Genomic DNA, 13033 nt, shown 5'->3' on the forward strand with positions numbered 1-13033 from the left:
TGTTTGCTCTGTCTCATTGTGCAATATCCTCTGCCATGTAATCTTGCAGCAAGAAGATCCTCTTCAGATTCTGAAGCCATGCCTGGTTTCAAGATTTCTTTTCTTTTTTTTTTTTTTTTTGTTATAGCAACAGAGAATGGACTAAGACAAACCTTTTTATTTATTGTTTTCTTCATTGACCTCTTTCCCCCATGGGACAAAAAATTTTGTGAGATACTGGGGATTGAACTCAGGGATGCTCTACCACTGAACTGCACCCCCAGTCCCCTCTCCTCCACTTCTTTTAGGGTAGGATAAGCTGCTGAGGCTGGCCTTGAATTTATGATCCTCCTGCCTTAGCCTCCCTAGTTGCTAAGATTATAGGCATGCACCACTGGCCTGGCTCCCCTGTGAAATTTCAATACTAGATAGATAGATAGACAGACAGACAGAGATCTATTATGTGCTTGGTTGTCTGGAAAGCCATAGTCAGTGTAATATCTAAGAGTGTTCTGCCTCCCATGAATTAATTTTGCTTCCTTGGGAGTGCAGAATCCAACCCTGTGATTTGGTTGGCAGTTGGCTGCTGTGGATTTGCTCAATGCAATTGATGGGGCTGGACCCACTTTGCTGACCACAGTTGGTGGATACAGGAATGGACAGCTGATCTGAAACCACTCAATCAGAGCCCTTTGATGAGATTTTTAATCTTTGCTTTAAAGAGAGAACCTATTCTAGATGGAGAACTAGAGACACCCTGTGTGTTGAGCCAAATAGAGAATCTGAGCTTCTACACAGAGAGGAACAGAGAGCAAAGGAAAGAAGGGTCTGGTGGCCTTTGGGGGTCCGACTCAGCTGGACCTGAAGCCAGCTCTACCTCTACCTTTAGTGAGAAGGCTTTCCAGTAAATCTTCCCTATGCAAGCAAAGCCGCTTCTTTTGCTCATCACTTAAGGAATTCTGACCAACACAAGAGGGATCAGGAATTGAGCATTTGTAGAATTCAGAGTAAAAGGTGATCAGAAAAATGTAAGACACCCCATCCCCGTGTCTGGGAACCAGTACTGCAGGTGAGAGCCCAGGCTTTCTGTAAATTCAATGAGGGACTAGTGATTGGGTCATGGTATGTGGCCATGAAAGGAAAGGGTGACTTTGAAGGACTCGAGGACTTAAGGACATTGTTGATCACTCTGAGCAGGGAAGGGACAGGGACAGGGACAGGGCAGCAACATGGTCGTGGTTTGGAGGCAGATCCTGGAGTTAAGGAGGCAGAGTGGGCTAGTATAAGCAGCCCTCCCTGAAGGGAGCCCAGGGACTGAGACTGCTCCAACCAGTGCCTCTGACAGGTGAGGTGTCTGGTCATGCAGAGGGAGCCCTCTCATCCCACCTCAACCTGTGGTTAGGTGACATCCCCAGGTGCATGAGGCTGTGTCCTTGTTTTGGCTGTGGTCACACCAATTGAACCTCAAACTGTGAAGTCTGCTCTGCCATCCAAATTTGGAACAGGCATTGATTTGGCTCATTTTTGATTCCTATTGTTTTCTCTGAGTTCTGTGGACTCGTACTGTGTTTTCTCCCTCTCCCTCTCTCCCAGCTGTCTTCTTCCCCAAATCCTGGTTCAGGGAGGCCAGGTCAACGCATTCCCATCTCTAAAGAACAACAACTCGTCATGTTTGATTAGTAGAGATTAAGTCAGCCCTGGGGGGGGGGGGTTCTACCTGCCCACAGAGGAGCCCTGAACTTTTGCCTGAGAACAGCTGCAGGGCTCATATTTTCTGGAAGAGTCAGGCTCCAGGGCCGACGGGCACTCAGGCCTGGCTCCAGTAGTTGTGTCTGTGGTTTCACAGCTGCCCCCCTGTTCCATGTGCAGGCTACTCCTAGGAGCAGGTGCCAGAGGCTGGGCCTGGCACAAGTCCCTGGGGGGGTTCAAGGGTGGTGCAGGACAGGCTGCTGCTGGTCCCTGGGGGGAGGCGGCTTGTGAGGATCCCTGGGGTCTGCTCTGTGGGGCCCGCCTGCTCCAGGGGACACTATGGCCTCTGTGACACATGTTCTTGCTCTCTCTACCCTTTTCCTCTCTGACCCCCTACCTGTGAAACGCAGTAAGTTCTCTGTGGCCTCAGAGGGCCACAGAGAGGGGCAAGCAAGAGTGGCTGGCCAATGACAAGCACCGTGAGGGAGGATTGTCATCGTTATAGTCAGGCGTCACTTGATGATGGGGACACATTCCGAGAGACACATCCTTAGGTGATTTTGATTTTGTGAGACCATCACAGAGTGTGACCACACAAAACAAGATGCTACAACATCACTAGGTGACGCAATGTCGTGCGCCCGCCATTGAATGTGTGCTCTGTGGTTGAGACGCATCCACATGTGGCGTGTGAGTGTATTTTATTTCTTTCAGTTCAAAGACAATAAGCACTGAAGGCTGATGATGTGCCAGACCCCACACAAGGCAAGACATGTGTGCCTAGGCTGGAGTAGGCTCTTAGCAAACATTTGTTGAAGGGCTGAATGAATGGGAAGTCGAGTGCTCAGGGACGAGGCATTTAAGGAACCCTTTGCCTGGTAGGAAAGTTCTAGATGCTTCCACCATATCTACCTTTCCTGGACTCCTGCAAGAGCACTGACTGGAAGGCAAAAGACAGCCTGTACGTTGAATTGAATATTATTTTCTTTATTGAGCTACTACTAAGTTCAGGGTACATGGAGGGAAGATACTGTGGCTGTCCCTGCTTGGTGGGGAGACAGACAAATAAGCAAGCAAAGTCTGGGAGAGGGAGTATGGAGTTCCCAGTACCCCCTATCTAGACTGTGGGGTTGGAGACGGTGGGGAAGAGGTTGAGGTTGAGCTCAGTAGGCTGGGGGTGGGGTGGGGTGGGGGGAAGTGTAGGTCATTGCAGGTGGAAGGAGGGGCTCAACAGGTGAGCAAGAACTAGCAGGCTCATCACCTGTAGGTGGATTGCAGTCCACCTGGCAGCCTGGCAGGGCTCTCCTCTGCCTCCTTCACTGGCTCTGAGCCTGAACTAGGAGGGAGGATTCCAGTTCTGCCTTACTATTTGCCAGCTGCGAGTCCTTGGAAAACAGGGGTTCACCTGGGACCTTACGTACTTGTCTAAGGATCATCTAAGGATCATCTCCCCCAGGTTATGGACAGGGCTGGAGAAGTTTGGATTGGCAGATGTCTGGCCTCCCTCCCCAGGGCTCCCCTGGTCTCTGCTTGGCCGTGCTCTGTCCCCCAGAACAGACACTCTGATTATCAAGTTGGCCCACTGGAGGGGGGCAGCTCTGCTTTGTTCCCTTGGTCCAAGCCAGCCTGTCAATAATGAGGGATTCCCTGCCTTCCATTCTTTTTCTTCTCTTGTTCTCAGTTCTGAGGATTGAACCCAGGCCCTTGAACTTGCTGGGCAAGAGCTCTACCACCGAGATACATCCTCAGTCCTTTTAAAAATTTTATTTTGAGACAGAGTCTCTCTACATTGCTCAGGCTGACCTTGAACTTGTGATTTTCCTGCCTCCTGAGTAGCGGGGATTACAGGAATGCACCACCCTGCTGGGATCCTTGCTGCCTGTTCTGAGCTCTTCTGTGTGGTCCTCAGCTGTTCTTGGAACAAGACAAAGCTCTGTAAGGTACAAATGAGGGGATTCAGAGGTTGCCATGGCCATCGCTGGCACCTCCTGGTTCCCCCCTCCCACCTTCCCCTGACACACAGAGGTAATCAGCAGCACTGAAGGCAGAATTCAGCCAGGAACAAAGGCTGAGGCAGGTGCCACACCCTTCAGCTCCACCCAGTGTCCTGTGCAAAAGGGAAGCCATGTCCCCGCTGTGTGGGCTGCTTTCTCCTTGACCTCCCCATCTGTATCTCTTAGCATGTGCTGACAGCTGTCCTTTGGGATTTAGCTCAAGTTGCTGTGAGCACGCTATCCTGCCTCCCCAGGGGAAGGCTCAGTGACCTCTCTGGGCATTCGCATGTTCCAGGGAGCACATGTTCTCATGGTCACCTCTGCTCAGAGTTCCAGCTTCTTCTTCTTTATTTATTTACATACCTGGCATTGATCTCAGGGGCACTTAACCACTGAGCCACTTCCCCAGTCCTTTTTCAATTTTATTCAGAGACAAGGTCTCTCGCTAAGTTGCTGAGGCTGGCTTTGAACTTGCAATCCTCCTCTACCTCAGCCTCCTGAGGCTCTGGGATTACAGACATGTGCCAGCGCACATGGCTAAGTTCCAGCTTCTTGATCCCATGCATGTCCCTTGTGGATGGCTTGCACAGACTCACACACGGAGACCCCCAGCCCCTAACCACAGCAGGGCGTCACCACTCCCGCCTTATGGAAGCTCTGCAAGAGGCTGCCCTCCATCCTCTGCCCCTCACTGGCTGTTCTTGGCCTCTGCAGACTAAGGCTCCACCTGCCCTTGTCTGGGAGTACTGAGACTGGGAGGTGGAGTGGACCTCTTGCACTGCCCATTGTGTGGCCACAGTGGCCACCGCAGTCTGATTTCCATTAGGGAGTGCCATGTGGCTTATTTAATGGGATTGCTCTGGTATTTGAAATGGCTAAATGTGCCACAGGGCCCCAGAGAGGTGGGTGTAAAACTCTTCAGATAATAGCTACTGTGGTTGCTCCTGTCCTCTGTCCTTTGACCCACTGTGATGCCCCTTCAGAGCAACCCTGCCATGTTGTCTTGCTACACCCTGTTAGTCAAGAGTTCTCCAGAGGAACAGAACCAGTAGGGTACATACCTAAGATAGATTTATGTATTTATTTATTTTTTGGTACTGGGAATTAAACTCAGGGTCACTCGACCACTGAGCCACATCCCCAGCCCTATTTTGCATTTTATTTAGAGACAGAGTCTCACTGAGTTGCTTAGTGCCTCGCTGTTGCTGAGGCTGGCTTTGAACTGGCGATCCTCCTGCCTCAACCTCTGGAGCCACTGAAATTTCAGGCTTGCCGCACCTCACCAGGCTATTTATGTATTTATTTAAGAAATGGGGGTCATGCCATCACAGAGGCTGACAAGTCCAAAATCTACAGGGCAGGCTGGAAATTTGGGTAAAAGTTGATGTTGCAGTCTAGAGTCTAAACTCTGTGGGCAGGACAGGCAGGCTGGAAACACAGACAGGGCTTCCATGTGGCAGTCTTGAGGCTGTGTTCCTTCTTCTTTGGGGAAGCCTGAGGCTTTCACCTGATTGGACGAGGCCCATCCATATTATGGAGCACCACCTTTTACTCACTCTCCTGATTTAAGTGCTAATTGCATCTAAAAATTACCTTCACGGTGCTATCTTCATAGGGGTTTGACCAAATAACAGGCCACCATAGCCTTGCTAAGTAGATACCGTGACAAAGCTGCATGTCTGTTTAGCTCACAGGCCTGTGTGTCTGAACCCCAAGTATGGACTCAGGTTGACTTTGCTTGGGAGTCTCCTAGGTCAAATGGGCACATGCTGTACTATTAGTTGTGTTGGGGACAGGGTGACCAAACCCTTCTACCACATGGAGCTGAAGCTCGTGTGTCTAGTACATCTGTTATGACAGAATCTAACTACCCTGTTAGACCTTATTAACTCTAAATCATGGGAGTATCAATGATTTCTTCCTTTTTCTTCTGTGCTTTCAGTATTTTCCCAAAAGTTTACAATAACATATATTACTTTTTAATAGAAAATTTTAATTTAAAGATGTAGAAATTGGGACGGGCGTGGTAGCACATGCCTGTAATCTCAGTGGCTCTGGAGGCTGAGGCAGGAGGATTATGAGTTCAAAGTCAGCCTCAGCCGTTTAGTAGGCCCTAAGCAACTTAGTGAGACCCTATCTCTAAATAAAATATTTTTTAAAAGGGGCTGGGGATGTGGCTCAGTGGTTAAATGTCCCTGGGTTCAATCCCCAGTACCAAAAATAAAAAAATAAATAAAAAGATGTAGAAATTGGGCTTCAGTGGGGGAGGATGGCTTTGGCTTGTCTTGGGGGAAGAGAATGGCTTGCCCTCAGCCCTCAGATTAGGGAGTCAGGCTGGGCTGTAAGCAAGGCTACCAGGAGGAGGCCCACAGCCTTCCGAGCCCGGGCCTAGGTCTTTCCCCACCCCACTGTGCCCTTGGTGGTCTCCACCTTTAGCGGCTCTCTGAGGCCAGGGGCTACAAGAAGAGTGGGACTTCTTGGCCTGGAGACTTGGATGCCAGTGAGTGGTAAGAGAGAGGCTATGGGAGATCCACTTCAGGGTCAGATCAGATGTGGAAGGCAAACCCAAGCCAGGCTTCTGCGGAGTCCTGGCAGGTGTCAGAAGAGGCTGGCCTTTCCAGGGCTGGTGGAGGCCGAGCTCTGTAGAATGCTGTGGCCAGCATTTACCAGGGTGTGAGACCAGCTCTGCTCAGGAACAACTGGAAGAGGCGATGCGGGTTAGTGTCAGGGAACTGCCCTGACTGGTCTGTGACCTCAAGACTGGGAGAGTATTGAGAAGTGATGGGGGTCACGAGGACTGGGACAGTCAGGGAAGGATCCAGGGAACGATTGGTTGCTCAAGAGAAGGGAAAGAAAGTCATGCTTGCTGCTTCATGCCCTGGGAAGGCCAGCACATCACTATTCTTAGGAGGAAGTCTATTTAGTGGGAAAGTTAAATTCTATACCAAACCCTTCACTTCTGCATCCAAATTGCAGGCTTTGTGAGTTACCTGAAAATAGTACTAATTACAGCTCATGCAAATGCAGTCTGGGTCCTTGCTGGGCATGATTCTAATCCCTTTAAGTATATACAATCTGTCTTCTGTCTCCATGGGTTCCACATTCATGGATTCAACCAACCTCAGCTGAAATATATTTGAAAACAAAAATTGCATCTATACCAAACACGCACAGACCTTATTTTTTTTACCCCTGTCATTATTCCCTAAACAATACAGCAGAACAACTATTCACATAGCATTTACATTGCATTAGGTATTATAAATAATCTAGAGATGATTTAAAGTACACAGCAGGATTATGTAGTTATATGCAAATAGCTACACCACATTCTACAAGGTACTATAGAATTCATGGATTTTGGCATCCACAGAGGTCCCTGAACCAATCTCTCCTTGGTACCAAGGGATGAGAGTACTGTATGGACTTAATTAACCCTCACAAAACCTTACTGTTGTGTGTGTTTTAGGGACGAGGAGACTGAAGCTCAGAGAGGTCAGGTACTGAACCCAGTGTCACAGAGCTTGCATGTGATGGAACTGAGAGTTACACCCCAGAGGTCTGTGCTTTTAAACATCATGCTGTGGTGCCCTTCTGTGGAAAGCGCCACCCAACATCTCTGGTCCTTATAAATATCATTCTTTCTTTCCCAGAGGTTTCTGTGAAAGAACATCCGCCCTCCCCCTGCCCAAATCTCTTTCTGAATTTCAGAGCCAACCTGGGCAGCAGGCACCTGCCCCTTTGGCTGCTCTTATACTGGGAGGCTCTTTGTGAAGGGAGAATTGGAATTTCACTCAAAAGCTTTTTCTTTTCATTTTTCCAACCAAGTTCACGTCAGATGGGGTAATGGTTGATGTTGTAATGAGGTTTGAGGAAAGCACATCTCACAACAGTGTGAAACCCAATCATCGTGCTTATGAACTGCAAACAAATTGAGCTTTTTTTTTTCCCTTAAAAAGGATAGTGCTCTCAAACTGAGTACTGTGGCCATTGATGTAGCCATAATAGAAGGTATTTGTGGGTAGAACTGCATCTCCCTGCACAATTGGCTAATGTTCTCTTTGTCAGGCATACAGAATATTGACAAAGAAGAATCAAATTGTCCTGCATTTCCCCTGGCTTCACAGGAAGAAGGGGAAACTGTTTTTTGAACACAGCATACATACCATCATGTGTCCCCAGATATTGATTCTGCACAGTGTATCCCATGCACATAGTAGGGGCTCAGTTGAAACTGATGGGTGCAGATTTCCTGGTGAGAATTCTGTCTGCTGCATTCCAGCTGCATGACCTTGGATGAGTAACTTCATTTCTCTGAGTCAAAATTCCCTCTTTAAAGTAGAGCTGGTAATAGCATCTATGGCGGTCCAGATGCTTCTTGATTTACAAGGGGGCCCTGTCCTTATCAACCCATCACAAGGTGAAAATATTGTAAGTTGAAATATAGTAATTCACCCGACACCACAGCTTAGCAACAGAGAGCTCTCTTGGTTGTTTCCCCTTGTGACCACGTGGCTGCCTGGCAGCTAGAGCTCCTGTCACTGATCAGTTTCTCAAGAAAGCTTTGCTAGCCTGGTGTGGTGGTGTGTACACCTGTAATTTCAGTGACACAGGGCGGCTGAGGCAGGAAGATTGTAAGTTACAAGTCAGCCTGGAAAACTTGATGAGACCCTGTCTCAAAATAAAAGATAAAAAGGTGTCGGGATGGCTGGGCGCGACAACTGACATCTGTAATCCCAGCGGCTCAGGAGACTGAGGTAGGAGGATCACAAGTTCAAAGCCAGCCTCAGCAAAAGCAAGGTGTTAAGCAACTCAGTAAGACCCTGTCTCTAAATAAAATACAATATGGCTGGGGATGTGGCTCAGTGGCTGAGTGCCCCTGAATTCAATCCCTGATAACTCCCCCTGCAAAAGTGCTGGGATATAGCTCAGGGGTAAAGTTCCCCGGGTTCAATCCCCCGCAATCCCCCACCCCAAATAAACTAAGTATTTTTAGCCTGGGAAAAGATCCAAATTGAAGTATGGTTTCTATTGAAGGTGTGTTGCTTTCACATCATTGTAAAGTCACAAAATCGTAAGCAAAACCATCCTAAGTGGGAGACTGTACCTACTTTGTGGGCTGGTTTCAAGGGTTTCATGCATGTATCCAGACCCAGCAGTGCCTGGCCCATAGCATGCTTTCAAAGCCCAGCTGCTGCTGTGGCAGGTGTTAAGTGGGAAAGTGAGTGGAAAATGTATTTGGGATGGAAGTTCCCCCTTGTCATCCTGTCCTGATGGTTTAGACCAGAAAATGATATCCATTTTTTTTTTGTCCTAGGGATTGAATCCAGGGGTGTTTAACTCTGAGCCATGTCCCCAGCCTTTTTTAATATTTTATTTAGCGACAGGGTCTCACTGAGTTGCGAAGTGCCTTACTAATCTGTTGAGGCTGGCTTTGAACTCGTGATCCTCCTGCCTCAGCCTCCCGAGTTGCTGGGATTATAGGCGTGTGCCACCGCACCTGGCTTTCATTTTTTTTAATATCTATTTTTTTAATTGTAGGTGGACACAATATCTTTATTTTGTTTTTATGTGGTGCTGAGGATCGAATCCAGTGCCTCACGCATACTAGGCGAGCACTCTACCACTGAGCCACAGTCCCAGCCCTACTTTTTTTAAAAAACTGGTATTTTCATTGGATAAAAGACTGGTGATGGTTGGCAAATATACAACAGAGTAAGTTTTTCAAGTGACTTTAGAAAACATCTGGTTTAATGTCCTTTATTTTAGAGGTGGAAACTGAGGCCTGGGGAGGGAAAATGATTTCTTAGGCTCCCAGAGTGAGTCCCTATTCAAGCTGGGAGGTAAGTTCCTCTACACAGGAGACTTCAACACTTCTCCAGATTAATTTCTCTGTGTGACTGTGACCTAATTATAGGCTTGAAAGTCAAAGGACATAGATTGCCTTTGGAAAAAACAACTACTACTCAAGTTGGCAAGCTTGGTACTAAGGCACCTGGATTCACTGCTCAGGAGGGACAGCAGCCTTCAGTTTAACAATCAGGCTTCAGAGCCATGTAGCTAGTTAATCAGGACCCAGGATTGAGGTTCTCACCTTGAATTCTGTCTCTGCCATGGATGCCTGAGCTGCAGGCAATGTGCATTTCCGGATCATTAGAATCATGGTGATGACATTGCAGGAACAAGAGAGCCTTTCTGCCCAGTTCCCAGGGAGGGAAAGTGACACCCAGAAAAATATTTGCCTCTTGGTTAACTAGTGCTGGATTGAAAACCAGACCCAAATTGCTGACTTCCCAACGAGGAATCTACCAGAGACACTATTCTAGTAGGACTCCCATGGATGACTTTCTTTCCCAATAGGAAAGTTTTTAATAATATTTCAGAAAATTCCTCGACTCTGGCCCTTAGAAATATAGACTCTGTAGACACAGGAAAGGGGATCCACCCAGATTTGAGGACTCCAATACAGAGAGGGAGCCAGATGACCCCCTGTGGGGAGAGAGGATGAGGCTGTTAAGGATCTTTGTCTGACTTGTGCCTGGCCCCAAGAATGAGCGAGAGGGTATAGCCTGGAGCTACTCGAGAAGGACATCTAGACATGTTGCCAGCTTATGAATTTTTGCTTACCAGTCTGCAATAAGTACAGAAATTGAGATTAAGTGTTTAGGTCTTTTTTTTTTTTTAATGGCAAGTGGCAGAAGAGTTTCATGTTTGCTGAATCTAATAAGAAAAATGGAGACATATTGTGTAGATCTTTATGGCTTATTTCATTTTTTCTAGTAATTTATTTTTATGAATTTCTCGGAGTTATTAACCCACAGTTGATTGACAATAACAAGGAAAAAACACTGGTCCTTCACCTTAGATGAAGTTTGAGAAGCTCTGCTGTCTGGTTTTCTTCTCTAGAGACTTGGATGCAATTTATGGTCAAGGCTGCAGCCTGGGCAGCTCTGAATCTCCCAGGAGAGTCTAACAAGCAGCCAGGACTGAGAACCACTGTTGTCCCAGTTCAGCAGCACCAGCATCATCTTGGAATTTCCTAGCCAGCACTCTCAGGCCCACTGAATCGGAAACTCTGGAGTTGGGGCATAGCAATCTACAATTTTAAAAAGTCCTCAAGATCATTCTGATGCGTGCTCAAGTTTGAGAACTCTTGCTCTAGAGTGAGTTCCTGAAGGTCAGGATCTGTTACCTCTCTCAGCATTGCTCAGGGCCCTGCCCAGAAGGCATACATGTGCACATTATGATCCAGAGAACATCCAGAACCAAAGCCTAGATCTGCCCTCTCACTGCCCTGTATCCCCTGTTCCCTCCCCTGTGGCACACCACTCACTTTAACCATATCTCTTCTTTATGCCCCTAGAGAGGACAGACTCTCTCTACCTTCTCCTTTCTCTTTGAGAAATCTAGCATTTTTTTTTTAAAATTTTTTTGGGGGTAGGTACCAGGGGTTGAACTCAGGGGCACTCGACCACTGAGCCACATCGCCAGCCCTATTGTATTTTTGCTTAGCACCTCCTTTTGCTGAGGCTGGCTTTGAACTCGTGATCTTCCTGCCTCAGCTTCCCGAGCTGCTGGGATTACAGGTGTGCACCACCATGCCTGGACCCTATCTGTTTGTTTTTACCCATTCGTCAGTCATTTATAGGTTTATTCAATCATTTGTTGAACCAAAATTTTCTGGGCTCTCTCTGCATGTAGGTGTGGCATGGACACAGGATACAGAGTTGAAGGGAGATGCCCTAGGCCTGTGGGGGGTGCATGGCACCTTTTTCACCCTACTTCTGGCCCTACCTTCTGGAGGGACTCTAGTAAGTCATGCTAGTGCTCTAATCTACTTAATGGGTGAGGTTTGGTCTAGAGGAGCTCTTAGGGTCCTACCAGAGGCAGTGACCTAGGCTTCCAAAAGAGGGCTGGTGGCTGAGGTCGAAGGCTGGGCCCATGGGCACACAGTTCCATTCAAAGCGAGGGTCCCTCCTCCCAGCTGTCTTCCGACCCTTCTAGCTCCCAAAGACCTGCTCAGTCCTGTTCTACCCTCAGCCTGGATTCTTCTGAGCTATGCCTACCAACTTGAAAGTCCTCAATACTTATTTTAAAAATCATTTTCCAGTTATTTTATATAGCATAAGAAATATACAAATACATTGTCATTATTTTAAAAAACTCAAAATAAAAAAAAAGAGACAAACTCCCCTCTTGGTTCTCCCAATATCAACCACCTTCTTGAGAACACCTTTGATCATTTCTTTTTTTTTTTTTTTTTTTTTTTTTTTAAATATTTATTTATTTTTTAGTTTTCGGTGGACACAACATCTTTATTTTATTTGTATGTGGTGCTGAGGATTCGAACCCAGCGCCTCGCGCATGTCAGGCGAGCACGCTACCGCTTGAGCCACACCCCCAGCCCCTTTGATCATTTCTTAAGTTTCCACACCTTAAAATTTGCGTTTACATTTGCATATTTTGTTTCCAGTTTTTGTGAGGTTGTTAACATTAATGTCATAATGTTTAGATGTGCTTTTCACTGAACAGCACTTTGGAAATATTTCAGTGCCAACACTGTCGAGATATTATTTTATATGTCATGTGTGCACATGTTATAACATAATACGGCACAAAGTGCCATGTATGCTACTGGCTACCTTGCACACCAGGGCAGGGACACTCTGCCCTTAGTGAGGGAGCTGTGGAATATTCCAGAGTCTCACCATTATAGACAATGCTCCAGGGGATGTTTTCGCATATCACTCTTTGTGTAATGTGCAAATATTTCTCTGGGGTATAAACTCAGAATAACAATTGATGAATTGGAGAATATACACCTTTACATTTTCAGAGATGCTACTAAACAACCCTCCAAATTGCCTGCTCCCTGGTACCTGGGGTCTCCAATACGTCTTGCCCTTTCCTACAGCAATTATTATCAATCTCCATTTTGCCAATGGGATAGGCAGGGTGGTGAATCTGCTTCTGGCTCTACTTTGCATTTCCCTGCTTACTGGAGCTTGAGAGTGTTCACATATGGCTATTGGCCATTCATGGAGGAAATGTACATCGAATGAGTTAGGTGCTTGGTAAAGGTACTGATGCAGGAGGAGATCATTGGCTCTGGGCAGATCATTATGTGAGGTTCCAGCAGTGACCTAGTCTAGGAGAGATGTGCTAGGGTACAGGACCTAGCTAGGGTACAGGCAAGGAAAACATTTCTAATGTACAGAATGATAGAGTCACAAAGTCAATCAAAGCCAAACCTGGACCCCTACCTCACTTGATGGGGACTGGCCCTAGCTGAATTTACCTCACTATCAGAACTGTCTCTTGTCTTAACTCGGGAACCCAACAGATGTGGGTAGGAGGATTACAGCTCTTTG

At 47.1% G+C, this 13033-nt stretch overlaps 1 long non-coding RNA gene and 1 other non-coding gene across 2 annotated transcripts in view; one reads left to right on the plus strand and one right to left on the minus strand.

Moving 5' to 3' along the window:
• Positions 1–13033, plus strand: part of LOC124080204 (uncharacterized) — a 31382-nt gene that overhangs the window by 3508 nt on the left and 14841 nt on the right. The window lies entirely within an intron of this gene.
• Positions 7495–7595, minus strand: LOC124080230 (small nucleolar RNA U13). The gene has a single exon (XR_006847637.1). It is a non-coding gene; the product is annotated as a small nucleolar RNA U13 (small nucleolar RNA).

The sequence above is a fragment of the Marmota monax genome, unplaced genomic scaffold (genome assembly GCF_021218885.2).
Source record: "Marmota monax isolate L192 unplaced genomic scaffold, Marmota_monax_Labrador192_F-V1.1 WCK01_AAM20220418_F8-fsc00133, whole genome shotgun sequence".
NCBI classification, from domain to species: Eukaryota; Metazoa; Chordata; class Mammalia; order Rodentia; family Sciuridae; genus Marmota; species Marmota monax.